General features: G+C 46.2%; 1 protein-coding gene across 12 annotated transcripts in view; it reads right to left on the bottom strand.

The window, feature by feature from the left end:
* The window catches only part of KDM6B (lysine demethylase 6B), a 2,050,345-nt gene that overhangs the window by 173,776 nt on the left and 1,850,523 nt on the right, over positions 1-26,046 (bottom strand). The window lies entirely within an intron of this gene.

Here is a 26,046-nt window from a genome sequence, read left to right on the forward strand (position 1 = left end):
GGAGACAAAGGAACTCATTCCCAATATTATCCTATGGAGGACAGGCACACCAGTGCTTAGCCCAAGCCCCTCCTCCAAACCCTCTCAGACTCAGATTTGCCAAGATGCCTTTGTGGATCATCAGGGGGTCGCTGGGGACCCAATCTTCTTCCGTTTGTTCCAGTGAGAGGTGCCCGGGAGTTGTGGGTTAGAGGATTCATCCAGTCAGCTGGTGCTAGGCAAGATTGTATGCAGTATTGTTAGGGAGAATTCTCAAATGTGCCAATTCCCTTCACCTTCGAGACTCCCAACAACTTTGCTGGATTTTGAGGACTTAATTTCTTTTACCTGGAAAGAGAGAGCCTTTTTTCTCCACTCATGTATTTTGATGTGAGTTTTACTCTTGTGTTTTTTGAGTATTGAGTTTTAAGATAACTCCATAGGCATCTTTTCATGTGTGTTACACAGCACCCTCAGAGCAGCGACTCAGGGATGTCTTTTTGTACTTCCCAAAGGTTTAAATACCTTCTCTGGGATAAACTGTTTCCCAGAGAATGTAAGGCAAAATTGACTTCACTAGTCTTTAAATTCCTAGACCCAGCACACACTATCTTCCTATAGAGTGCTGGAGGGGTTGCCTAGTTTCCCCTGCGTCTAGAAACTCACGTAGCAGTCAAATGCTACCCTTTCCTATTGAAACGGCTGGTGGCAGTGGTTTTACAACAAACTACCATGATTTTTCCCGACCGCGAACATCGATAGCCAAAAGTTTTGGGAGCCATGTTTTTCAAGATGGCGCCTTAAGCCCCTTTGTTTAAACGAGTGGCTTTTTTTTCCCCCCTCCTCCCCATTTCATTTTGTAAAGGTCCTTCTAGAGTTTGTCTCTGCGTGCCAAACTAGGTTTGGTCCCTTTGTTTCTATTATGCCTTCGGCGGGCTTCAGGACTGAAGACCGCCTCTTGCGTCTCGTATCTGGGGTGGGCAGGAAGTGAGGGAGGTGCCCGAAACTCCCTGTGCTTAGTCTCCTAGGAGACCCAAATGCACTCTGGCGTGATTGGACTGGAAAGCAGGGTCGACCACTGGACCGAAAGAACCAAAGACGAGCTGGAAGAGGATGGCTGCTGCAACTTCTGGACCGTTGGTTTGCCCGGTGAAGCCCTGCTGCAGTCCGAATTGGCAAGTTCATCTCGAGAGAGAAGCCGCTTGAGTTGGTGGGACCAATCAACTCTCAAGCCACCTGGGTACCATTCTTGGAGCTGGTTACCATTAACTAGGGGGAAGGACACCAGCTTGTGTGCTTGATGACAGCTACTCTAACTGAAGTGACTCAATTTAGTTCGCTTTTTTTCAATGATCCCATGCAGTGCAGGAGTCTGACGTCCTCCCTCTTGTCCCCATGACTGAGGCTCATGAACAGTGCGATCTGCGGTAACTGCGAGGAATCAACGTCTTCTGCTGCATCTTGTTCTTCATATTAAGGTACTGTGCCAACCCGATTGAGAGAACTTATCTCTCGCAGTGAAAGTTTGTGGAACTTTCCCAACTTGCAGGCCTAATCATTTGCAAAGACTTTCCCGTTTACTACAAGAACTGCACTTTCCTATCCAAGACTCTAGTCCATTGACTTTGGCCTAGGCCTATTGAACTGAATCAAGTCCTCTAGTGAACGGAAACTATTTGCCCTGCCTAAGAAAGTATTTGTGATCTAGTCTATTAACTCGTGCCTTTTTTTTACTCTCAAAGTAACTGAAATGCTCCTATTTCAGGGGAGCCTAATTTACTCAGAAATGTATTGGTTTGGTATTGAAGTATATTTGTGTATAATATTAAGTTGCCTCCTTCTAGTGAATGTTTTCTAAATGATTGTGTAATAAATTACTAAGTCTTTTACCAAGAAACCTTGAGTGTAAGTGGCTACTTGAACCACTGTGAATGTAAGACCTCTGTGTGACCTCTTGTACTGCTCACATTCCCTCTTGAGATGAGCCTGGCTGCTCAGATCGCTACAATAAACTATAGTACAGCTTCCTGGAAGTAAAAGCAAAGCACACAATCTGGTTTTCCTCTCCCTGGCTATACGGTTTCCAGCAGCAACTCTGGAAATTCAACCAGTTCTGAGAAGGATGCCCAGGTGGCTTACTTAGGAGTTGATTGGTCCCACCAACTCAAGGGGAGAAGTCGTCCGTGCAGTGGCTCCTCTGTCAATACGAATTTGGAGTTTCACCATCCTCTGAAATGTAGCAGGTGCATTTTTGAGTCCAAAAAGCATACCTTTAACCTGGTAGAGGCAGTCTGGGGTACAAAATGCAGTTTTCTCCTTGGCATGTTATGTCAGAGCTATTTGCCAATAGCCTGAGTTCAGTTCAAATGTACCGAGGAACTTGGCTGAACCAAGTTTGTCCAACAGCTCATCCATCCTGGGTAAAGGATGGGCATCCGTCGTGGTGCCTGCATTAAGACCTCAATAGTCCACACAGAATATCAACTCCTGCCTTTGGCACTAGTACAAGTGGACTAGCCCATGGACTTTTAGATGGATCTATTACCCCAAGATCAAGCATTTTCTGGACCTCTTCCTTTATGTGGGATCTCACATGGTCTGACATTCTGTAACCCCTGCTTTTGACCGAGAGACTATCACCAGTCAGAATATCATGCTGGCCCCAAGGGGTCAAGCCTGGTGTTAGTGAAAACAGGGAGGCAAACTGATTTAACAGAGCCTTGCACTCCTCCTGTTGTTGCAGAGTCAGATCTGAAGAGAGTTTTATTCCCTCAATTTTCTCATCTGAAGGTTGTCCCCTGAGGAGATCAGGGAGAAGATTACTCTCCTCCTCTTCTTAAACAGAGGCTAGAAGCAAAGCTCCTAGTTCTGGTCTGGAAAATAAGCTTTCAGAAGGTTAGTGTGATAGACCTCTAGGGGCCTACTTGGGATTGCCCAAATCCACTAAATAATGGACCGCTCCAGGTTTGCCCACAACCTGGAAGGGTCCAATCGATTTGTCCTGTAAGACCATCTGCCTTGTAGGTACCATAACTAGAACAAGCTGGTCTAGAGTAAACTCCATGTTGGCCTTCTGGTCATGCCAATGCTTGACCAGAGCCTGACCTGCTTTCAAGTTATCAGAAGCTTCTGTCATCATGAGTGCCATTTTAGTCAGTGACTCTCACTGTCTTCAGGGAAGGAGTACTCTCCAACCCTTCCTTGATTAGGGCCAAAGGGCCTCACTGGATGACCATAAAGCAGTTCAAAAGGGGCTGAAACCAACCCCTGATTGACTTCTCTATAAGCAAAGAAGGCATGGCAGTAGAAGGTCCACTTTCTTCTAAGGGGTTCCTCTAAAGCACCTTTCATGCTCTTCATAGTTCTGGTAAACCTCTCCACAAACCCATTGGTTTGGGGATGGTAGGCTTCTGAGAACGTGTAGGTCACCACAGTTTTTCCACATGGTTTGCATGTAGTGGGACAAAATGTGACCCTGTCAGAGAATACTTCCTTATGAGAAATATAAGAATTTCTCTGCGACACTGTACTGAATGTGGTGTGTCATCATCCAAAAATCAGATGCCTATGGAGTTTGTCAGACTCCAAAAACAGTGAAAACAAAATCCAAATCAGGTAAAAATGCATGACTGAGAAAAAGGTCTCACTCCAGGGTTAACATTAAAAAGCCTTATAGTCCAGCAAAACAGCTGGTGGGGGTGGGGGTCTCTAAGGTTAAAGGGAATTAGCAAAGAAGAACAAGTTACTTACCAACTGTAACGTTCTTTCGACTGGATGTTCCTCCCACGTCATCTTGTGATAAATCGTTAACCCCAGCTTCGCTGCTTCGGAAAAAAAAATTCTCGGCAGAGGGCGCTGTGCTCGAGGTTGTGGCGTCGATTGTCCCTCGACGTCACTGATGGTATAAATACCTCGAGCCGCGCCCGTTGCTTCAGTTCTGTTTTTTCGATTATATATATATATATATATATATATATATATATATATATATATATATATATATATATATATATATATATATATATATATATATATATATATGGAACACCCAGGCGTGTCCCACGACCGATACATTCTTCGTGAGAGGAAAGTGTAAGAAAACGTAAACTGTACTGTGGGGTAGGATGGGAGGGTTGATGAGGAATACGTGGGAGGAACATCCAGTCGAAAGAACGTTACAGTTGGTAAGTAACTTGTTCTTCGAATGGATTGTGTCCTCCCACGTATTCCTCATCTTGTGATAGGCTCCCATAGCAGTATCAATTTTTGGAGGTGGGAATACTAATTTCAGTTTGTGGAAAGAATGCAGAACTGCCCTTGCAAATAAACCCTCGTTAGAGGAGGCAGTGTCCAAACAATGTTTAACAAAAGTATGCATGGTTTTCCAGGTTGCAGCTGCACAAATATCTGCTGCCGGGACTCCCCTCTTTAGAGCCGCAGAAGTAGCCATTCCCCCTTGTAGAATGGGCACGAAGCCCACATGGTGGTTCTTTTCCCGCTAATCTGTAGCATTCAACTATGGCTAATATGATCAAGCGGGAAATGGTCTGTTTTGTTACAGATGAGCCTAATTTATGACCAGTATAACCCACAAATAGTTGGTCATCTTGTCTCAATTTAGCCATCCCTGAGATGTAAAAACTAAGAGCCCTCTTGGGATCTAGTCTGTGTAATCTCTCCTCTTCCTTGCCCAGATGAGGAGGAGGATAAAAAGTTGGTAGTACTATTTTTTGTGACTAATGGAAGTCCGAGACTACTTTTGGCAAGAACGAAGTTTTAACTTTAAGGACTACCTTATCCTTATAAAAGAATAGTATATGGTGGTTTGCATGAGAGAGCCTGAAGTTCGCTAACCCTGCGGGCTGATGATAGGGCCACAAGGAGGACAGTTTTTAGAGTCAAAAGCCTCAATGGACATGAGTGCAGAGGCTCAAAGGGTATGCAAATCAATAATTTTAATACTAAATTTAAGTCCCAAGTTGGTACATGAAAAGGTATTTGAGGGTATACATTAGTAAGCCCCTTTAAGAATTGAATTATTAACGGTATTTTGAAATATGAAACCTATTCCGAGGAGCGCTTGAAAATGGACAGCGCAGCAAGGTATCCTTTGATTGTTCCTATCTGGAGCCCCAGATTGGCTAGATGTAACAGGAAAGAAAGCACCATTGGGGTGCCACACTGAAAAGGGTCCACATCCTTGTCTTTGCACCAGTTCCTAAACCTATTCCAGCGACATCGGTACAAAGACTTTGTTGCTGGTCTTCTGGCCGAAAGCAAGATTTCCATTACGTCATCTGGAAGATCCCAATCCTTATATCTCAACCTCTCAGAAACCATGCGTGAAGGTTGAGTATCTTGACCTCTGGATGGAGAACCCGACGTTCCTCTTGCAAGAGAAGATCCTCTCTTTGCGGAAGACGTATTGGAGGGCAGATGGACATGTCTAGAAGGTCCGGGTACCACGTTCTCCTGGCCCAATCCGGGGCAATTAGGATCATGGTTTTCCTGAACTTTCTCAACCTCCTGATTACTTGAGGAATCACGGGGACTGGGGAAAACGCGTACAGCAGTGGAAACTTCCACTCCACTACGAATGCGTCTCCCAGAGCTCCTCTTTGAGGAAATTCCCTTGAGCAGTACTGATCGCACTTCCGGTTGATCGCGGTGGCAAACACATCCACTTGATGGGTTCCCCAAAGGGCGAAGATCTCCAGAAGGACTTCCTGAGCCAGCTCCCACTCGTGAGAGACCGTGCTCTGCCTGCTCAGAGCGTCTGCCGCCGTGTTCTTCTCTCCGGCTAGGTGAATTGCGGACAGAGAGATTCCTTCTCGTATTGCCCAGAACCAGAGCTGCATTGCTTCTCTGCACAGTGGCAGTGACCCTACACCTCCTCTCTTGTTGAGATAGTAAATGGCCACTGTATTGTCCGTCATTATCAGGACATTCTTTCCCTGTACAGAGGGCAGAAAGGCCTTCAGAGCTAGTCTGATTGCCCTCAGCTCCAACAGGTTGATATGTAGTTTGGACTCCGATGGAGACCAACGACCACTGATTGTCAGATCGTTGGTGTGTGCTCCCCACCCCGTGTGTGAGGCGTCCGCCACTACCGTTATCTCCGGCCATGGTTTCCAAAAGGACTCTCCCCTGAGAATGTTGTCGTTGCAAGCCCACCATAGAAGATCGTGAGCAACTGCGCTCGGGACTTGCAGAAGATCCGACATAGTCCCTGAGAACTGGGACCACTGAGTTCCGAGAGCCCACTGAAGTGATCTCATTCTCAACCTGGCCTCTGGTACTAGGAAAATGCAGGATGCCATGAGGCCGAGCAACCTGAGAAAATCGAAGGCCAGTAGATGTTGGGCATTCTGAAACTTCGTTACCATCTGCTGGATGTGGAGAGCTCTCACTTCGGGAGGCAAGGCTTTTCCCGATGAAGTGTCCAAGACTTCTCCGATAAATTGGAGTTTCTGGGATGGTATCATGTGGGACTTCTTGAAATTGAGGGAGAATCCCAGTTTGTGGAGGAAGAGGCAGGTGATCGACAGATGTTCTTGAGTTTGTTCTGGCGAACTTGCTCTGATCAACCAGTCGTCCAGGTAGGGATACATGTGAATACCTCCTCTCCTGAGACTTGCTGCCACAACCGCCAACAGTTTGATGAAAACCTTCGGGCGGAGGTCAACCCGAATGCCAGAACTCGAAACAGATAATGGAAATTGCCAATCGCGAACCTCAGGTACTTTCTGTGCTTTGGATGGATTTGCACATGAAAGTAAGCACCCTGAAGGTCCAATGATACCAACCAATCTTGGAGTTGGAGAGCCTGAAGGATCTGAGAGAGAGTCACCATCTTGAACTTGTCCTTCCTGAGGAACTTGTTCAAGTTTCTCAAGTCCAAGATGGGTCTCAGTCCTCCGTCCTTCTATGGCACCTTTCTCTAGCAGGGTTAAAATTTCCTGCAACAGGAGCAGATCCGGAATTTTGACAGAGTTGACTCCCGGTGGATGATTGAGGACTTTTTTGGAAGGGGAGGCAGTAACCTTGGGCTACTGTTTCCAGTGCCCAAGCATCTGAGGTAATGCCCCGCCATTCCTTCAGATGCTGAGAGATCCTGCCTCCCACTGGTGTTTTGTGTAACAAGGTCTCAGAGGGATTTGGAGGCGGCTGCAGGAGTGGCTGAGGGTACAGATGCCGCTCCTGAGGCTGATTTTGCACCTCTTCCTTGTGCCCCACGAGGGAAGTTTCTTTTGCCCCTTTGAGAAGCCTGTCCTCTTCCTCTACCAAAAGAAGAGTAGTAGCGAAAAGAACGACCCCTCCAGGAAGATGAGCCGGAATAGGGTTTTAGAGGCTGGCACAAAGAGGCGCTAAGTGATTTAGCTGCCGCTTTCGAGGTCTGAAGTTTTTCTAGGCTTTCATCAGCCTTTCTGCCAAAGAGCCTCGAGCCATCAAAGGGCATGTTGAGGTGTCTAGATTGCACATCCGGCGCAAATCCCGACTTCCTCAATCACGCAAATCAGCGTAGCACAACGCTTGCAGCCATGGATCTGCTGATGCTATCCGCAGTATCCAGTCCAGACTGGAGACATTCCCCCATTGCCTCCTTCCCGTCTTTGACTATATTCAGGAAGCCTTCCCTTTCCTCGCCTTCCGGAATATGATCAGCCGCCACCAAAATACAGTCCCACAGGGTATGGGTAAACCTGGCTAGGGTACAGGTGACATTTGCCGACTTGAGTGCCATACTGCCTGATGTGAAAACTTTACGTGCCCAGGCATCAATTTTTTTTTTTTATCCTCTCTATCTGGAGGAATAGTAGGATAAGCAGTTTGTTTTGAAGTAGATGCTGCCTGAATGACTAAACTCTCTGAAGTCAGATGTTTATTCAAATATTCAGGATTTGTTCCCGCCGGTCTATATTTTCTTGGAAAAGTGCTGTCTGCAGCAGCAATAGGTTCTGGTTTCTCCCAGTTTTTCTCTACAGTCCTTTGAAGGGCCCTGTGAAAAGGGAGAACAGGATCTTTCTGAGGTCCCTTGACGATTATATCAGTCATGTCATCTTGTTAAAAAATGGGTGAATTATTATCCCAACCCATATATTCAACTACTCTGGTCATAAGACCCCTGTACCCAGCATCTGCATGTTGTGCAGGATCAGGTTTGGCGAACTCTAATTCTGGGGATGTGTCAACTCCACTGGCAGAATGTAGAGTATCACTCAGGTCTCTCATTCTAGATTCCTGGTCAATGAGTTCTTCAGGAACTTGTCTTGTACCATATGTAACTCCCAAAGGAGAAACATTGTCTTCTTCTGAAGCAGACTCTTCATAGATTGCTGACATAGATTTGAAAAAATCTGATCTTGGTAAGGAGTGAATCTCCGAATCTCCTTTCTTCCTCTTCCATCTGTTTCGAAGAAAATTGTAAATCTCTGAAGTTTTCGAAGATGACTTCGATAATGGCGTCGATGACGCATCTGGCTTTTGCGTTGAAATTATCGACGTCAAGGGCGGCGACGAAATTGTCGAAGTCTTCGACGACTTGCGTTTCTTATACGGCACTGGAGATGTGCTCGACTCTCGAAGAGTCTTCGACGGTTTTACATCGACTCGAGGTTTTTTGGATTCCTCAATGCTACAGGTCTTAGCCATGGTAGCCTTGGACTTCCCTTTGTCGTCCAATGGATCGACTTTAGGGGTATGGCTTTTTCGAGGGTCTTTCGAGGGGGTCGGGGCCGCATTCTCGAAAACCTCCATCTTTTTGCGGAATTCTTCCCACTTACTGGGAGAATCCGATTTAGTCAGACAACAAATTTCTTCGGTCGACTCTGAAGAAGGAGATCTATGTCTCCTCTTCATTTTCTTCGATGATGACGAAAAGTGTCTCGATCTACTCCTAGATCGAGATCTCTTCGAGTGCCTATGTCGATCCGATTCCTTAGAATCAGTCGTTTTCTTATGTCTTTCAGACGAAACCTTTTTTGAAGCCTCCCTCCCCATCGACAGTTTACCTCTCCTCTCACGAAGAGCTTTTTCAGTCATCGATTGGCAGGACCCGCAGTCGTCGGTTCGGTGACTGGAATCGAGACACCAGAGACAAATCCGGTGGGGATCGGTGATCGACATCTTAGATCCACAATCTGCACACTTTTTAAACCCAGTCCTGGGTGTCGAAGATGATGACATTTTCTTCACAGAAAATAGAAGCGTGCCGTTCTCGATAGCGAAGCGATTGGAAAAACGGAACAGAAGCCACGGGCGCGGCTTGAGGTATTTATACCATCGGTGACGTCGACAGAGTACGTCGAGGGACAATCGACGCCACGACCTCGAGCATAGCGCCCTCTGCCGAGAATTATTTTTTCCGAAGCAGCGAAGCTGGAGATAACGATTTATCACAAGATGAGGAATACGTGGGAGGACACAATCCATTCGAAATGAGAATTCTCCCCAAAACATATGTATAAGTTCTTTGTACTTACCTACAGGCCGCTCTCCATCCTAAGATAAACCTGGCTGCTCTATCCATGCTACCCTCATCCTGAGGTAGTATAGCCTTATAATAAGAGTGAAGCTTATGTACTGTCTCGGACGTATGGTTTCATGAAGCCCTTAGTTCCCTGTTAGGACATCTTTTCTAAATTCCAATTAACAAACGTGTCTCAAACACTCAGAGTGAATGCATGAACAAGCAATGGCAAAGCCAAACTATTTCAAAAGTTTCTGAAAGTTATCAATACTTTTAAAGGGAAGTTAGGGGTTCAGGTAAGTATTGCTACGACTCACCCCAGCCCTGTACTTCGATTCTTCATAGAACTTGGCAGATCTGCTGAAGTGGGCCCAGGGTTGCCCCCCCCCCAGTCAGCCTCAGCCCTTGATCCCCAGTGGTTGCAGGTTCAAGCACTTCTCTGGCCGGCAACTAATGGTGGTGCAAGGTCTTCCAGTTGAAAAATGCAAAAGAACCCCACGAGGGGCTCCTCTCAGGAAAGAATGCAGGTAAACAGTTTTGGACGACCACCAGCGATGCACGGCGACAAAGGGATTCTCTTGCCGCGGTCAGACTTCTATCGCAGGTGCCCTTGATGCTAGGAGCATGAGATTTTGCAGAGGTGAGTTTTAACGCACACAGAGGATCCCCAGGTTCCAGGAATCAACTCAGAACGGCGACATCTGCATCATGGTAGCCCTAACTGAGCTGGTCAGCCACTGGGAGGTCCAGGGGCACTTCCAACTTCTTCATAGGACTCCAAGCTGACATTGAGAATGGATGTTCTTTCCCCTGAAAGGGTCGCATGACTGCTGGAGATCTTCCACAGGACAGGGCTCTACCAGTGCAGTAGCAGAAGTTTGCCCTGGGCAGCAGTAGAAGTTGGTTACCAGGCCTTCATACGGGTCTCTGGTTTCGTCACAGGTCTTGCAGCTGGACTGGATTCTTGGCTCCTTCGGTTTCTTTTAGGATTTCCCTAGAGAGAGTGCAGGAGTCCCCTAGCCAATGGCAGATCTGCTTCCCCCTCGGTCCCCCAGCAGTGGTCCAATTAGGACCACTAGTGGCACAACTCAAGAATACCACTCAGACACACTGAAATCGGTTTGTGGATTCGGACAGTCCCACCCCACTTCCTGGCAGCAAACACTCATGGCCCTTCAATAGCACATCAAGAGCCTCTGCTTTCCCAAGCACTGGAAGTCCATATAAGGATTTTCCTGGGCTCAGGCAGGAAGAAGGGTAAAAGAAAAGCTGGCCAAGGGACAAACGAAAAACAATGTGGCACCGCCATTGTTGGTAGCCAAACGGGGTAAAAGCGGTAAGGCTAAATCGAAATACACCACAAAAGAGCAAACGGTAACTGCTGCCACCAGCGTGTCGCTTAGGCACACCTAAAGTAACCAGAAAATCCTCTGAGTGTTAGTGTATGGCATAAGAAAAAGTGTACCCATTGTACGATGCATTGTACAATAATAAAGTGACCAAAAAGGTATAACAAGTTAACAAACGTAACAAAGGAACACGACTAAGGAAAACATTGTTTCCTAGTACTGACAGCCTGAAGGACATGCCTGTTTTCCCATGGCAAATGAGCCAAAGCCAGTGTAGTGAAGCTTAAGGCTTCACTGCACTGCAAAAAGAGCAGGTCAGAATCTCAAATAAAAGCAAAAGGTTTGGGGGTCCATAAAAATGGAAGGAAAAGTGCTGTAAAGAGAAATCTGTCCTAAAAGTAGTGCATCTAGCAGATGCCGTTCCTGAGAAGGTCTTTGCTGTCCCAGACCGTGAATGCAGAAGTAGCGCAGCAGGAAAAGTTGGAATTGACACTTTCCCCCCCTGTAGGCCGTAGCTGCAGAGGTCAGGCAGCAGAAAGCGCATTTGAAACTTTTCCCCAATGTCATTCAGGCTCTGGTGGCAGGTCGAGCACCTGTGAGCCATGGGAGCAGGAGAGATCCACTATTGACTGACGTGGGTCGCATGAAGCCAGGAAGCGGAGCATTCCGGCCCACAAAGAAAAGCAGCAGCAGAGGAGCTGGTGCAGCGAGGCAAACGGACGAGCATGCCAGACCCGGTGAGTTCACAAAGGGGTTGTAACCCTGTAGCGGTCCGTAACCACTTGCTTGCCAAGACCGGGTGCCTGAACCTTAGAGGTAATGCAAGCAGGGTGAAATTCAAAAGGAGACACTTTTTTGAATACCGAACTAACCTAATACAGACTAACCATTATTTTGTAAACCAAGCAGACTAAAAAGAGCAAGTGGAATAATAATAACATAATAACCAGACCAGAAGGGTGCGATTTTAAGCATGTGGGTTGGATTAAAGGCCCACAAGTGGGGGCAAAAAGGCGAGAAACTAATTCAAACAACTATTGCTAAAACTGAAAGAGAACTATAACAAGGCAAGTTAAAGAGAACAACCATTGCCAAAGTCAAGAGGGGGCAAATGAGAATCTCAATGTTTGCAAAGGTTATTGCCCATATACCATATATAAAAGGAGCTCAGATGAGTAATTGGCTTAAACCCACATTACCAAAGACGTGTTAAAGAAAATCAATGTCAGCATAGGGTAAAAGCAAAGTGGGGAAACAGGAGTGGCAGGAAGTCTGCCCTTCTGATAGAGGGCATTCAGAAGGAGTGGGGCATAACCAACATTGTATGTGGCAATCAAATGTGTGTAACAGAGAGCACCATTGTGGCTCTTGTTTATCCTGAAAACATTCTTGAACCTGATGTTGTGAAGCAAGAGGCATTGCTAATTTGTTGGAAGTTAACCTTAGCCACAGAAGTACTTGCAGTTAGTAGTTTATTTTGGACTGGCAAGAGAGTACATCAGAGTAGAGGACTTTGTGGTAGTAGGCCTGGCAAGTGAGTAGACAAGGTGGAAGTCTCTGAATTACTGTGGTGTAAGTAGCAGAACCACAATGGGGTTTTGCGAGTTGTTGCAGAATTATCCTGACATTACTGAAGCAACTGTGGGAATTGCTGCGGCATCATATGCAATTGATTAAACAAGTGTTTCATGGACTGTTGCAGAACTATTCTTAATTTCTGTTGATCCCAATAAGCTATGGGAGTATTCTGGGTAGAAGACAATTACTCTAGTCTCTGGGCCTCATCACGAGTTTGTTCTGAGCCCTTTAATGCAGCAGTAACAGTATTATTCCCACATTTAAGGGCTGGCCAAATCACAAGTTGGGCGGAAAATGGCATTTTTACCCCCAGCAAAAAGCTTGCCATAAAAAGAACCATTTTCGGCACTATTACCGCCAGCGCAATTAGTGCTGGCGGTAATAGCACTCCCCAACCCCACTGGGTCCTATGGACCAAACAGAGAATGGGGATTTACCCAGTCCCCTGCAACTTGTGATCTGGCACAATTTGCGGTAGCACTATTACTGTTGGGAGGTATCCCAGCAAGTGGAAGGAGGAAAATCACTGTTTAACTATTGGTTAAAGTCGAGTTGAAATAAACAGACCGTATTGGAACTTTTGTCGTCAAGTTGGTACCAAAAGGAATAGAGTTGGAACTTTGTTACAAGACAGATTTTCCTTATCTTTTTGGAACTGTTGAACAGAATCCGGCTTGAATCTGGGGAAGGGGAATTCACCCAGATTGTACGGAGAGACGATAATCTGATTGAGAATCTAACAGTTTTGATTTGCTATATACTACCTTGCTGAGTTGTTGCATGCACAAGTGCGTGGGACAACAACCTTTTGTTAGAGTATTTCTTTTAGTTTATTTTAGGCATGGAAATCCTCGTCCATATAGGGCGAGTGAGGCGTTTATCCAACCTTTTTGAGTTAATAAAATGGCATCTTTTGAAAAACTACAAAGTTGTCCGCTGCACATTTCTGATCCCTCACATCACTAAAGAATCTGCCTTTCGATGGCCCCTAATGTACATGGTGTCCGAGAGCTGGCTTAAACCACTTTCCTATATGCGGGTTTCCCCGACCATGAGACAGATGGCATGGGAAGGGATGGCAGGACACTTTCTACGGATTGCAAAAGTGGAATATTGTCCCACAGATTTTTCTTCTCATTAAGATCTATAACATCCGTCTTCCAATGATTTGTGGGTTTCAATTTTAAAAAGATAGACTGCCTTCTTTAGGAGATTGAAAAGGAGTTGATCATCAATAGGCGAATTGGCCACCGGCTTCTTTTGGATGTCCAGGGTTTAGATGGTGTAATCGGTCATAATTTGTAGCCGGATCATCAACAATATAAGTGGTGTCTTGATCGTCAACAATATTAATTACAAGTTGAGGTGTTACTTGTTCTAACCTAGGTGCTAGGTCAATGATGATTCACACTCCACCTGTGAAATATACTTTTGGTTTATTGGGTGTTTTTCTGAAAAAAATAAACCAGAGCGGAGACCTTGTCTATTGTTGACTCAAAATGCTCTTTTGTCCAATGATGCGCTACAATACCACTATTTCAAACCATAAACTACGACAGGAATACCCATCCACTTGTTGATAAATTTCCGGGACCGGGAAAAACAGGACCACTTACCCCAGCACTACAAATAGACTGACTATTTGACCTTAACGGAATACACGCCGAAACCAGGCAGGGCAAACTCCTCCATGGTCACCGATGCGTCAGTTACTTGACCAGGAACACTCCTACCGCCGATGCACGTTACATCGGCAGTCAGACGCACCACAATAACATGGCCTGTTGCTGAAACATTGGGTTCACCGAGTACTTGCCATCATGTACAGGATCTACACGCAAGTCTGATAAAACAGAAACCGGAAAACTGTGCCCAGAGATGCCATCCAATAAGCAATTGCAGACTCATTAAGACTCTGGGATGACCGTAGGAACCTGGGCTCCCACTACAACCCGCTCAGACACTTACTCATACCAATGTGCTTACTCTCTCCTTTACATTATCAATAAAATGCAGCTATAGCCCTCGACCAATTCAGCGTGGCTGTTCACATAACTATACACCTCCATGCACACCTCAACAGAACTTAGAACGCAGCTATACCGCACAAACAAAATCGGCCTAGCTGCACACAATCTCCTACACGAGCACCACCAGAATGCAGATTCCTAGACCAATTTGGGCATGCTGCACACATTTTACTGATCTCACACAACCACAACACAGTGTATAGCATTAGAATGCAGCCATACACGTTAACCGCACTGGCTGGACACATACCGAGTACACCAAAGCACTTTCGACTGCCCTACTTTCTCCACTGATCTGTACTACGGTCACCAAGGGCGTTAAACCCACAGCGCTTTGAGATCATACTAATGGTAAAAAGGCACTAGCCAAATAAACAATTGTTAGGGAGATTTATCCGTTTTATGCTTGTTGGGACTGAGCCTTTGAAGTGGTTGGTGGATATTAATCAAGAGAATCCAAAGTGGATCAGGTGGTTCATCAAGTTGTGAACGTTTTCCAACTATCCCAGTGTCATAGGCATCTGTCTGCACTATGAAAGGTCTCTTCCAAACAAGTGCCCCGACCTACCAGAACATCTTGCTTGGACTTGCAGATTATTTCTCCTCGTCTCTAGGTGAGTGGGAATCTTTTTCCCCTCTCACTTAGCCTTTTACTCTTTTAATGGGTGACCTTTTTATATCTCTCCACAGTGTATTGTTAGTATATATTTCTATAGCGGCTTATACATCATTGTTATGATCTCAAAGCCCTGTGGGTTGCACATCCTTGGGGACCGCAGTCCAGGTCAGTGGAGTGAGTAGAGTAGCATATAGTGCTAGTGTGCACTTGGTATGTGTGCAGGTGGCAATATTCTAATGCTAGATGCTGTGCAGTGTTTGAGAGATCAGTGGAATGTGTGCAACAAGGCAGTTGCCTCCAAGTCTGCATTCTGGCTGCCGAGCGGCATGTGCAAGAGATTGTGTGTGCAGCAAGGCCGATTTTTTCATGGAGTATAACTGTGTTCCAAAAGACTGTTGAGGTGTTCAAGAGGCAGTGTAGGTATGTGTGCAGCTAGGCCGAATTGATCAAGGGGTATAGCTGTGTTCCATTGTTCGTTGGTGTTAAGTGGAGAATTTGCATATTGGTAGTAGTGAGTGTCTGTGCTTCGTGCTAAAAGGCCACTGTCGCTAGCTACTTTCCCGAACCAGATGAGCTGGCTGTGTCGGTCCCAGAGGTTCATGGTAGTGGGTCTCAAGAGATTCTGTTACGTAGTATGTTGCATTTGCCCGGTCCCTCTTCCAGAGGCTCTGTTGTAGGTGTCAGAGGGCCCATTCTCTGGGTTCTTTTGTCATAGTCCATGGCGGATGGCTGGATTAATCGCAGGGCCATCTCTCATGCTAGCTATTCCAGACTCTTACACCATGACCTGAGCAGACAGAAAACGCTAAAGGCGGAGGGGTTGCCTTCATAGCTCGTACCAACTTGGCACTCAGACTTTCGACTAGCCTCTCACCCAAATCATGTGCACTGCTCACAGTCAATATAACAACCTCCCACTCTAGAACCCTTACTGTCCATCTCATATACCGACCTGCTAGCCCCAGAGGAAATTTCGAGGACATTATCTCACTGCTTTCCGATCACACTAAACCAACGTCACACATTTTAATACTCAGTGACTTTAACTTAAGCCTATCCGACCCAAACAACCAGGCTGCTAAATCCTTGGAAGGATCTCTAAATGAACTGAACTTCGCACAGAGAATTAACCAAACTACCCATATGAAAGGACGAACACTGGGTTGGCTAGCAGACCACAACTGCCCCACTGTAATCACCGCCATCGAACCACAATCTTGGACTGACCACTCCTGCATCGCTTACACTATTAATGCTAACTGTCCAGTCCCAAATACTAAGCCTATTGCACCCCCTCTACTTACCAGAAACAAGTAACATTACAGCTGAAAAACAAGCCCCTCTACTGATACCAATACTAAACGCCAACAACTCTGAAGATCCTAATGAACTAATCGATCTCTTCAATAACACTGACAACGGCCCTTGACACTATTGCCCCTTTCAAACTACGTAAGAGTAAACCTAAAGACCACCTTAATACCTGGTATACATCACAACTGAAAGGGTTGAGGGCTGAAAAAAGAAAAACGCGAGACCACTTGGAAATATTTACCTACCAAGGAGAACAAAAATAGTCACAGAAATCTTTGCACGCTACAAAGCAGAGATCACCACAACTAAACAGGAACCATACAACAGAATCCAAAATGCCAGCGCTAGCATTAAAGAACTATTTGGAATCCTAAGGGAATTAGAATCACCCATAGCTCCGGGTGACTCTCTCCCGAAAGACAGTTTGGTGCACTGGCATCCAAAACGCCTTGGCCAATAAAATGAATACTCTCCAAAAGAAAATCGCCTCTAAGAGACTTAGTATCAATGACATTGACACAGCTCAGAACTTAGACACCACCATCCTCACTAACACTTTACCAGCATTCAAATTTGCTCAAGTCACTACAACAGAGGTCGCAAAAATCATTAACTCTGCAACTTTCACGATGCCAAGGTGACATTTGCCCTGATCAAAATTATAAAAGATTCAGTGAGAGATCTCACTCTCTTTATCACTAGGTTAATAAATGCCTCTTAGATCATGCCAAATCCCTACTAACTGAAAAGACGCATAGGTACTACCCCTGCTCAAAAAAGCTTAGCTCGACCCTACCATCCCCAACTAATAACAGGCCAATAACCACAGTCCCCTTCCTTCTCAAAATCATTGATAAAGCAGCCTACCTTCAAATCCTGTCCTACCTAGAGAACAACCTCCTCTTAGGGCTTAGACAATTCGGATTTAGACCCCTTAATGGGATTGAAACAGCCCATCTAGATTTGAAAACAGACTTAATAAAAGACAACAGACAATGTGCACTACTTCTGCTGCTAGACCTTTCTGCTGCCTTTGATCTGGTTGACCACAATATACTCTGAACATCTATCATCAGCAGCAAACTTCTCCCCCGAGGCAACAACCTGGATTAAATCCTTCTTAAAATAACAGAATGAGAGTATTCTCTCCCTCAGATGCAGCTGACCCCACCCCTATCACTCGCGGTGTGCCACAAGGCTCCTGCGTCTCCCCTACACTGTATAACGTGTTTACCAAACCCTTATTCAACATCCTGGACCGTCTGGGTGTCATCTAGACCTACTATGCAGATGACACCCAGAAACTGATCCCACTTTCTGATAACTATGACTGACAATGACCGACTAAACAAAATGTACCTTGTCATTCAGGCATGCATGGCCACCCATAGCTTATGCCTGAATAACGAAAAGACAGACATTTTTATACTAGGAGCCCCTATTTACCTTAAAAAAACAACCCTAAATACACCTCGTTCAATATAGATGGTAACTTGATAACTACGGTTAAGGAAACTAAAAACCTAAGCTTCCACCTTGATTCGGCCCTGAACTTCAAGAAACAAGCTAACGCGACTGCGATAGCTACTGCCTATACTTGCAAACTTATTCATGCATGTAAAAACTATCTTTCTACTAACAGCTGTATGATCCTGGCACAAGCATTGATCCTGTCCAAACTCGATTACTGCAATGCTCTATGCAGGAGCTAACAAACAAGTACTAAACAAACTCCAAACCCTGCTGCAAAATACTGCACTAAGAACAGCCTTGAGCATCCCAAGAAAGGATCACATATCTGAAACAAGAAGAAGCCACAAATAGCTTGCTATCCAGGATAGAATCTTCTATAAACTTGTCTCCATTTCCCACAAATTTCTTCAGAATGCTACCCCTAAATAACTGATTGAGAAAATTGCCCCCAAAACCTCATCTAGACCTTCGAGATCAGCCAACTCCCACTGCATTATCTGGCCTCGCTATAACCTAAAAAGAGCTGGAGGTACCAGCTTCCCAGTACAAGCAGCCTTGGCTCGGAATGCCCTCCCACTAAAGCTACGCACTGACCAGAACCTCCATAGCTTCAGGACCAATACCAAAAAATGGCTCCTCACCAAGGACACTGCACGTACTGCTTGACACTAATTTAAATTCCACTGGCCCTGTACCAACATTATTTCACCGGTAACTACCATCATTATGTAAAGCCTCTCTCACCGACAAAGGTATCTATCTACACTTAGTCTGTTAACTGTTGCTTATGACTTTGTATCTATGCCTATTCATAAGTACGTATGTATACTAAGCTGTCTTGATAAGCGCCAGATACCTCAGGGTGAGGCACGCTGTATAAATAATAAACAAACATCTGTGGTTACTGTGCAATTCTCAGGCGAGTCCAACCAAGCATAGTTTCTATAGCACCTCAAGTGTAGGGTTCCCAGCCTAACTTCTAGGTTGGTTATGGTTGCCCGACCTGACTCCCAGATGGGTAAAGATTTTCCAGAAACTGGCCCAATCACATTTACCTGTCTGAGGAGCTAAATATGACCCGGGAACGCAGTGGTGCGCAGGAGTCTGCGAATAGGCCTGTATGACTGGTTGGCATCTCTGGAGAGATCGCTGTCCTTCCCAATCGGGAGATAATATCGGGAGATAATGATTAAGCTCAGTTATGGGTGCTGTTTATTTTATTTATTTTCACATTTGTAAAGCGCCTCAATCCTAGGGCATCAGGGCGCTGTTGCAGACCAGTTACATTTATGCACAATCTTCACAGCGGGCTCTAGTTGAGCTCTAGTTTCCAGGTTGATGCATACACAGACATCTCCTGGTCTTCGACTGTGGGGCATGTCTGGTCGGGTGGCAGCGAGTTTGCCTGGTCATAGTATACGATTATACTGATGTCAAATCTTAGGTTTGGAGTCGAGGGCAGTGGGATTGAGAGCTCTGCGGTCATGGCCAACTTGTTGGTGCAAAAGGGGCCGTTAGGCCACTGTAGTCGAATCCGGGTGCATTGAGCCTGCAGCTGACTAGCCCAGAGCCTGCCTGCCTCTTGAGCTGGCTCTCGTGGTCAGACTTCCTATTTTCTGTGGCGATTATACTTATAAGCCGGCTTCCGTGATCTGACGGTTCCTACATTCGATATAATGCCCTTCTAGACAAATTGGCCAATGGTGGATGGTTTGGAGGCCCTAGGCGGTCCCTTTCATGGTTTAGGGAAAAGGCCAGGTTTTCAATGCTTTACACATGGCCATGTAGTCCTGGGTGTGTCGAATGTGGGGAGGCAGCGAGTTCCACAGTGTTGGTGCCAAGGTAAAGTAGGCAGACCTTCCAAACATGGCTGACTTGTAGGCTGGAATCACTAGCAGGAGGGCCGTGCTTGACCTTAGGGTGTGTGTCGGGAGGTAGGGCATAATCATCTCTTGTAGGTAAGTCAGGTTTGTCCTTGTGCACTGCAGGGTGGGTGATGCATAGGATTTTGAAAGTGGCCCTTCGTCCCATTGTGAGCCAGTGCAGGATGCAGAGAGCTCGTGAGATGTGATCCTTTTGTCCTAGTGCAAGAAGGAGTCTGGCGGTTTTGGACACTTGGAGTTTAAGTTGGTAGGCCGGTGCACCCAAGTAGATGGAATTTACATAGTCCAGTCCGAGCAGGACAATGGACATAATAGCGAGTCTGTTGGGGTAGGTGAGGTAAGAGAAGATCAGTCTCGAAGCCTGAGGTGGTGATGACAGGATTTGGGCTACATTATTGATCTGGTGGGACATGGTTAGGCCACAGTCCATTGTGCAGTCAAGGTTTTTGACTGTTGGAGGGGAGGGGGATCTGAGAAATGCTGAGGGAATGGGGTAATGGGAGTGGTTGCGGGAGTAGAGATGTGTCGCCGCACACCATGATCTCAGTTTTCCAGGGGTTCAGAAGGAGGTGGTTTCTTTTCATCCATAGGTCTATGTCTGAGGCAAGCTGCTAGGTAGGGTCGTGGAATGGAGCTAGTTTTGGGAATTATCAGTGTAGTTATAGCAGGTGAGGTTGTGTGAGCAGATGATCCCGGGCAGAGGGATCATGTACAGGTACAAAAGGAGAGGTGAAAGGCCAGCGCCTTGGTGTACACTGGTGTTCACAGGGCGATTGATGGAAACTGGGAGGAAAGTGATTCGATTTCTGACGTTGAGGAACAAGGCAGTCCAGTTGAGTGCGGAGTCTTGCATTCCTAGGGAGTGGAGTTGATCAAGGGGGATTGTGTGTTTAATGGTATCAAAAGCTGCTGGGAGGATGAGGAGAACCAGTGCAGCGCATCCTTCAGAGTCTGCCAAGACGGAGGTAAACCCAGATCGAGATCAGAGTGGTTTCTGTTCTGTGGGGTTGCTGGAAGCCTGATTGAGCAGGGGTCTAGCAGGTTGTTAGATTCTCGCGAAACGGTCGAGCTGAGAGAGTGCAGAGCTGTCGATGAGTTGGCCAAGAATAGGGTGTTGAAGATGGGCCTGTAATTGATTGGCTGGAGGTGGTAGAGACACGCTTTCTTCAGAAGGGGTTTGACATGCGCTACTTTGAAGAATTCTGGCACAATGCCAGGAAGTGATGGAGTCGTTAAGTATGGACCTCGTCCGTTCAGCTGCACAGGTGGAGGTAAAGATTTCTTTGAGGAGAGAGGCAGGACCCAGAGGGCGGTTACATGCTTTTGCATTGAGGTAATGTATAACCAACGGCCATATATCAAATTAATTTTTTTTTAAAAAATTTTTTGGGGAAGAGCAGCACCCCCCAAGCCCGTTTCCCACCCCTAAAACCTCATCCCGACTGTTTAAAAAGAAAAATGTAACCCTTTACCACACCCTAAATACATTCACTATAAAGGTTTTCAAGATAAAAGATTCGATATATGGGGATTCAATAAACATGATTCAATATAAACACTATACCCCAGAGGGTCTGCTGCTGGATAGTAGTTTGAGTAACTCCTCGCTCGAGAGGAGTTTGAAGGAGTTGAAAGATGGCGCTGCGGGGGCAGGTGATGGAGGAATCTCAAGGAGCTGGTGTTGGGCAGGGGGGTGAGGTTGGAGAGTTTGGCATTAAGGATAGCCGTCCTGTCCATGCTGTGTTGTGAAAGTGTTGGGAGAGGAAGTTGCAGGGCTCTTGCATGGACGTGTTAAGGGCAATGGTGCAGGAGGGCTTCACGAATTCCGAGACGTTTCAGTGGAGCTATTTTCTGATGCTGTGGCAGTTAAGTCTTGTTTTATTGTAGTATTTGTTTTGGCCTTTCTTATCTCAGATATGTAGATCATCATTTGGGGGGGCAAACAGACTTGCTATGAGGGGTTTCCGATGCTCGTCATTTGCGCTCGAGGGAGCGAATATGGGTTTTGAAAGTACACAGGTGGGGCATAAACCATTTGGGGAGTAGGTCATTTGCAAGTGGCAGCAGGGCGGTTAGGGGAGGAGTGAGTCGTTCAGCCAGGAGTCGAAAGTCTTAGGTTGGGAGTGTGCGCAGCAGGGCTTCATCCAGGTCAGGTAGTACTGTGACCTTGCTCCAGCATGTGTAATTTGTAATTTAGTTTATTTGTAAAGCGCAGCTAGGCCCGTGGGAAACCGGGCGCATAGTCTTACATACATGGATAAAGTACATTGCATTAAGGTTAATGGAATAGGATATCAGCTCCCAAGTTACAGGCAGGAGCGATAGAGTAGGCGTCTCTATGACACTTCAAAGAGACATGATTACCGTGCTCTAAAACATAGGCAAAGTATACAAATAAATATAAAGAGAATACAGACATTCACAAAGTAAATGGGAGCGATGCATGGAAACAGAATGAACCTAGAGTTATTGTGCTTTAGATTTATTCTTGAAAGTTTGAAAGGAAGGCTCAGTTCTGATGGGAACAGGAAGGGAGTTCCAGAGTTTTGAGGCAAGGACAGGGATGCTCGCACCACCTGCTTTTTGTATCTGGGCAGGATGAGGCTGTGAATTTGTGGAGTTCTAGTGGGGCGTGAGGAGGTGTGCAGAGTGAGACGGGAGGAGAGGTAGGGTGGTGCCTTGTTGTCCAGGCATTTGTGCGTCAGCACTAGGGTTTTCAGGGCATTTCTTTGTTTTACTGAGAGCCAGTGAATATCTTATCGAACGTTAGAGATGTGAGTGTGCCTCGGGATATTGAGAGCCGACTTGATGGCATTATTCTGGAGTGTTTGCAGTTTGAGGTTGGATTGACTAGTCCCCAGATACAGTGCACTGCAGTAGTCGATTTTGGACATAAGTGTTCTAGACAGGGTAATGCAATTGTGGGGGGTTCAAGAAAGGTCTGCAGGCAGTGATGAGTTTACAGGTGTAGGCTGCGGCTGACTTTACTGCATTGGTTTGTCTGTTTAGGGAGAGAGCAGAGTCCAGGTAGATGCCAAGAGTTTTGGTGTCTTTGGAGACCTTAATGTCATGGCCATCGAGCCTTGTGGGACACCGCAATGAATCGGGGAAGGGGCAGCAAAGGCTAAAGGGGAGAAAACCCTCATGGATCTGTTGCTTAAGAAAGAGTGGATCCATGCGTTAGCTGAGTCTGAGATGTGAGCCGCAGTTTTGAGATGTTTGCAGAGTATTTGGTGATCGACCAAATCAAATGCTGCAGAGAGGTCAAGAAGGAGTAGCACTAATTTCCCGTTGTCTTAAGATCTCCATTTGAGTTTTCATGTCAATCAAGGCTGTTTCAGTACCGTGTTTAGGACGGAAGCCTGATTGTCTTAGCCCAAGGAGATTATTGGATTCAAGATATTCTTGGATCTGCAAGTAGGCTGCACGAGCTAGAATCTTGAGCAGGAACGGGACCGTGGTGATAGCTCTAAAGTTGGTCGGAATGTTAGGGTCAAGGGAAGGTTTTTTTAAGTAGAGGGATCACCCAGGCGTCCTTGAGGTTGTCAGGGACTATGTGTGGGTATGGGTGGGGAAAAGGCGGGCCTTGAGTGGTGGGGCCGGTGTGCCGACAGAAGGGTAAGGTTGAGTATTCTGTCCAGATGAGGGGTTTGGGGCTGGACACAGATGAGGTCGTAGGAGCCGAAGATTGCACCAAGGGTGTGGCCTCCAGTGTGGGTGGGCCCTGCGGTATGCCGGGAAAGGTGGAGAGCCTCTAGACTGTCGACCAAGGGTTGGTTCATGAGGTTGTTGGGCACATCAAACCAGATATTAAAGTCCCCAGGTAGTGAGAGTGCTGGGTGGTTGACCAGAAGGGTAGCTAGTGAGTCGTAGAGACTGTTGGCAAAATGACAGTCAAATCCAGGTGGCCTGTAGATGGGTAGGAAGCGGTGTGAGAGGGCAAAAGTGAGTGAGTGACTTGAAGGGATTCACAAGTTGTGCATGGCTGGGTTTCGGTGAGCGAGATGGAGACCTGAAGTTTGTGGAGGATGGCTATCCCGCCACCTCTGTAAGGTCTGTTTTGGGAGATGAGCAAGTAGGTCGGGTGGAACAGCCTTGTGCGCGACAGGTTTCAAATCGTCTGTGAACGATGTTTCAGGGCGGAAGTGGAGATTGGGATCAGCAGAGGAGAAGCGGTCAAAGATGCTGTTTTTGGCAACAGAGCATGCACTGAATAGGAGGCAGATGACTTGATGGGATCTGGTGGTTCTGCTGATGCTCAAGGCCAGACTAACTAATCGGAACTGAGTGGCCTGTGGGAAAGTGCGGTCAGTAGGGTCAGGGCTGTCAGAGTGACTGTTCCATACAGTTTTGTGAAGTTTAACTGCTGCGGGACTTCACAAGACTTATCTTTTGGTATTAGGCAGACCAGACTCTTAATATAGGCCTGCAATACACAAGTTGACTGAGCATCTTAGGAGGTGTAATGTGAACTGTGGAGCAGCACAATGAAATCAGTAAAACACAAGGCACTAAGTAAACACTTACACACTTAAAGATATTACATCATGTATTTATATATACACAAGGCAACTTAAGCATTCTTTAAAAAAGCAACAACTAATCAAACCATTCTGGAAGATAGAATTCATTTAAATGAGAACCAATAATGCAGATGAGTAATTACTTTCTATGCTAAACATGTTCCAGCACACAGAGGGACATCAATCAAGGTCAGTATAAGCACTTATTTTTGGTCAACATTCCAAAATTAGGCTGAGAGAAAATGCTCAAGAGTTAAGGTAGAACACGCTTTCAATTGGTTCAATACTTTGTTTCTACCAGAGGAATGTAGGCAGTCTTTTATCCCAGCAATAATAGTGTGAACAATTAATACCTGTAAGGGAACAAGCACTGAGAAAGCAATGGGGTTCAGAAGAGGAGCCTTTAGGAAACCAGAACATGGACAGTTCAAGTTCTGATGCAGCTTTTCTTAGCCAAATGTTAACAGTCAGGAGTTCTTTGAAAAATCATAGGAGCTCGAGGAGTGCACTCTTGATGGAGCACAAGCTGGAAGGCCTTCACAGGTTAGTGGAGGTCAACTCTAAAGAGGTTAAAATAGTACTTCCCAACCCATGGAGCACTACAAAAGGCAAAGGATTAGCTATACCCCAAGCCCCACAGTTCCTTAGAATTGAAGAAGAGGTTCCAGCTGAATGCCTTCCTGATGTAGTGATGCAGACTCTTGTTCCTGATCCTTGGTCATGGTGACGAAAGGGAGGACATCTGGCAGGCTTCTGCAGCAGTACTCTGGAGAGGGAATCAGCAGCAATGGATTCCACATGATTCAGCAGCTTTTTGAGGTTTTGCTGCCTTTTTCTCAGCGCCAAAGACAAACTAATAGCTACAGTTGGCGTTTCCACGGTCCCTCAGTCCTGGAATCTGGCAAGGGGACTCTGGACAAAGGATTCCCACTTCTGAAAGTCCTTGAAGGTGCCCACGAAGTTTTGGCTGAATTTGTTCTCTGGAAAATGATGCACTCAATAATGGTCAGAGGTCCCTGGGAATTGGGATTCTGCAGCCTAGGAAAGTCGAGCAAGTCGGTGGATGAGCCAAAATGAAGCAGGTCTAGGCTAGTCGGTCCCACCAGCCAAAGGGAGGAAGATGTCCTGCACCGATCTGCAGTGTTGAAACGAAAACGGGTTCAGCAGAACTGCCTTGCTTCACTGGGGCTTCTGCGGTCCTGGAAGGTGCTTCTGGAGTCTCTACTCATCCTCTTCGCCGGATATGATGTTATAGTGGTGGACTCTGTAGTCCTGCGAAATCCCATTCATTCACAGCCCCAGGGCTGTCAATCACCTGGGGGGTTGGCTGTTCTTCAGGACAGTCAGCCGGCCAATCAGAACTGGTTTCAGTCAGGCGCACCTAGAGACAAATTACAGCGAAGTTTCGGGATCCGCCCTCACTTCCTGCCTTTCCAGACATACTGGAACCTGGGCGGCCTTCAGCCCTGAAGCCCGCCCAAGGCAAAACACACAAAGGATGCAAGCCTTGTTTAAACAGAGTAAAAGCCCAGAAGGCACTAACAAGAAATGGCAGAAAAAGGAAGACACAGGTCTGACATTTGGCAGATCCTCATCTTGTGGCCACAGGAATCAGCATTTGTTGGGCATTGCTGGGTCCTTCCGATGTGGCTCTACCAGGATGTGCACCGCCTTGCAAGGAGAATGACAATCTGTGTATTATCAGCAGATATAAAGGTTTTTCCTGTAGCGTCAGCTGGTGTTGATTGAACAATCGTGGCAGAGATATGGTTTGCTAATGCTCCAGGGTAAACTTTGTGCGTGTATATGGATATTTCAGGACAGAATCG

Source organism: Ambystoma mexicanum, chromosome 1p, assembly GCF_040938575.1.
Source record: "Ambystoma mexicanum isolate Mex_15411 chromosome 1p, UKY_AmexF1_1, whole genome shotgun sequence".
NCBI classification, from domain to species: Eukaryota; Metazoa; Chordata; class Amphibia; order Caudata; family Ambystomatidae; genus Ambystoma; species Ambystoma mexicanum.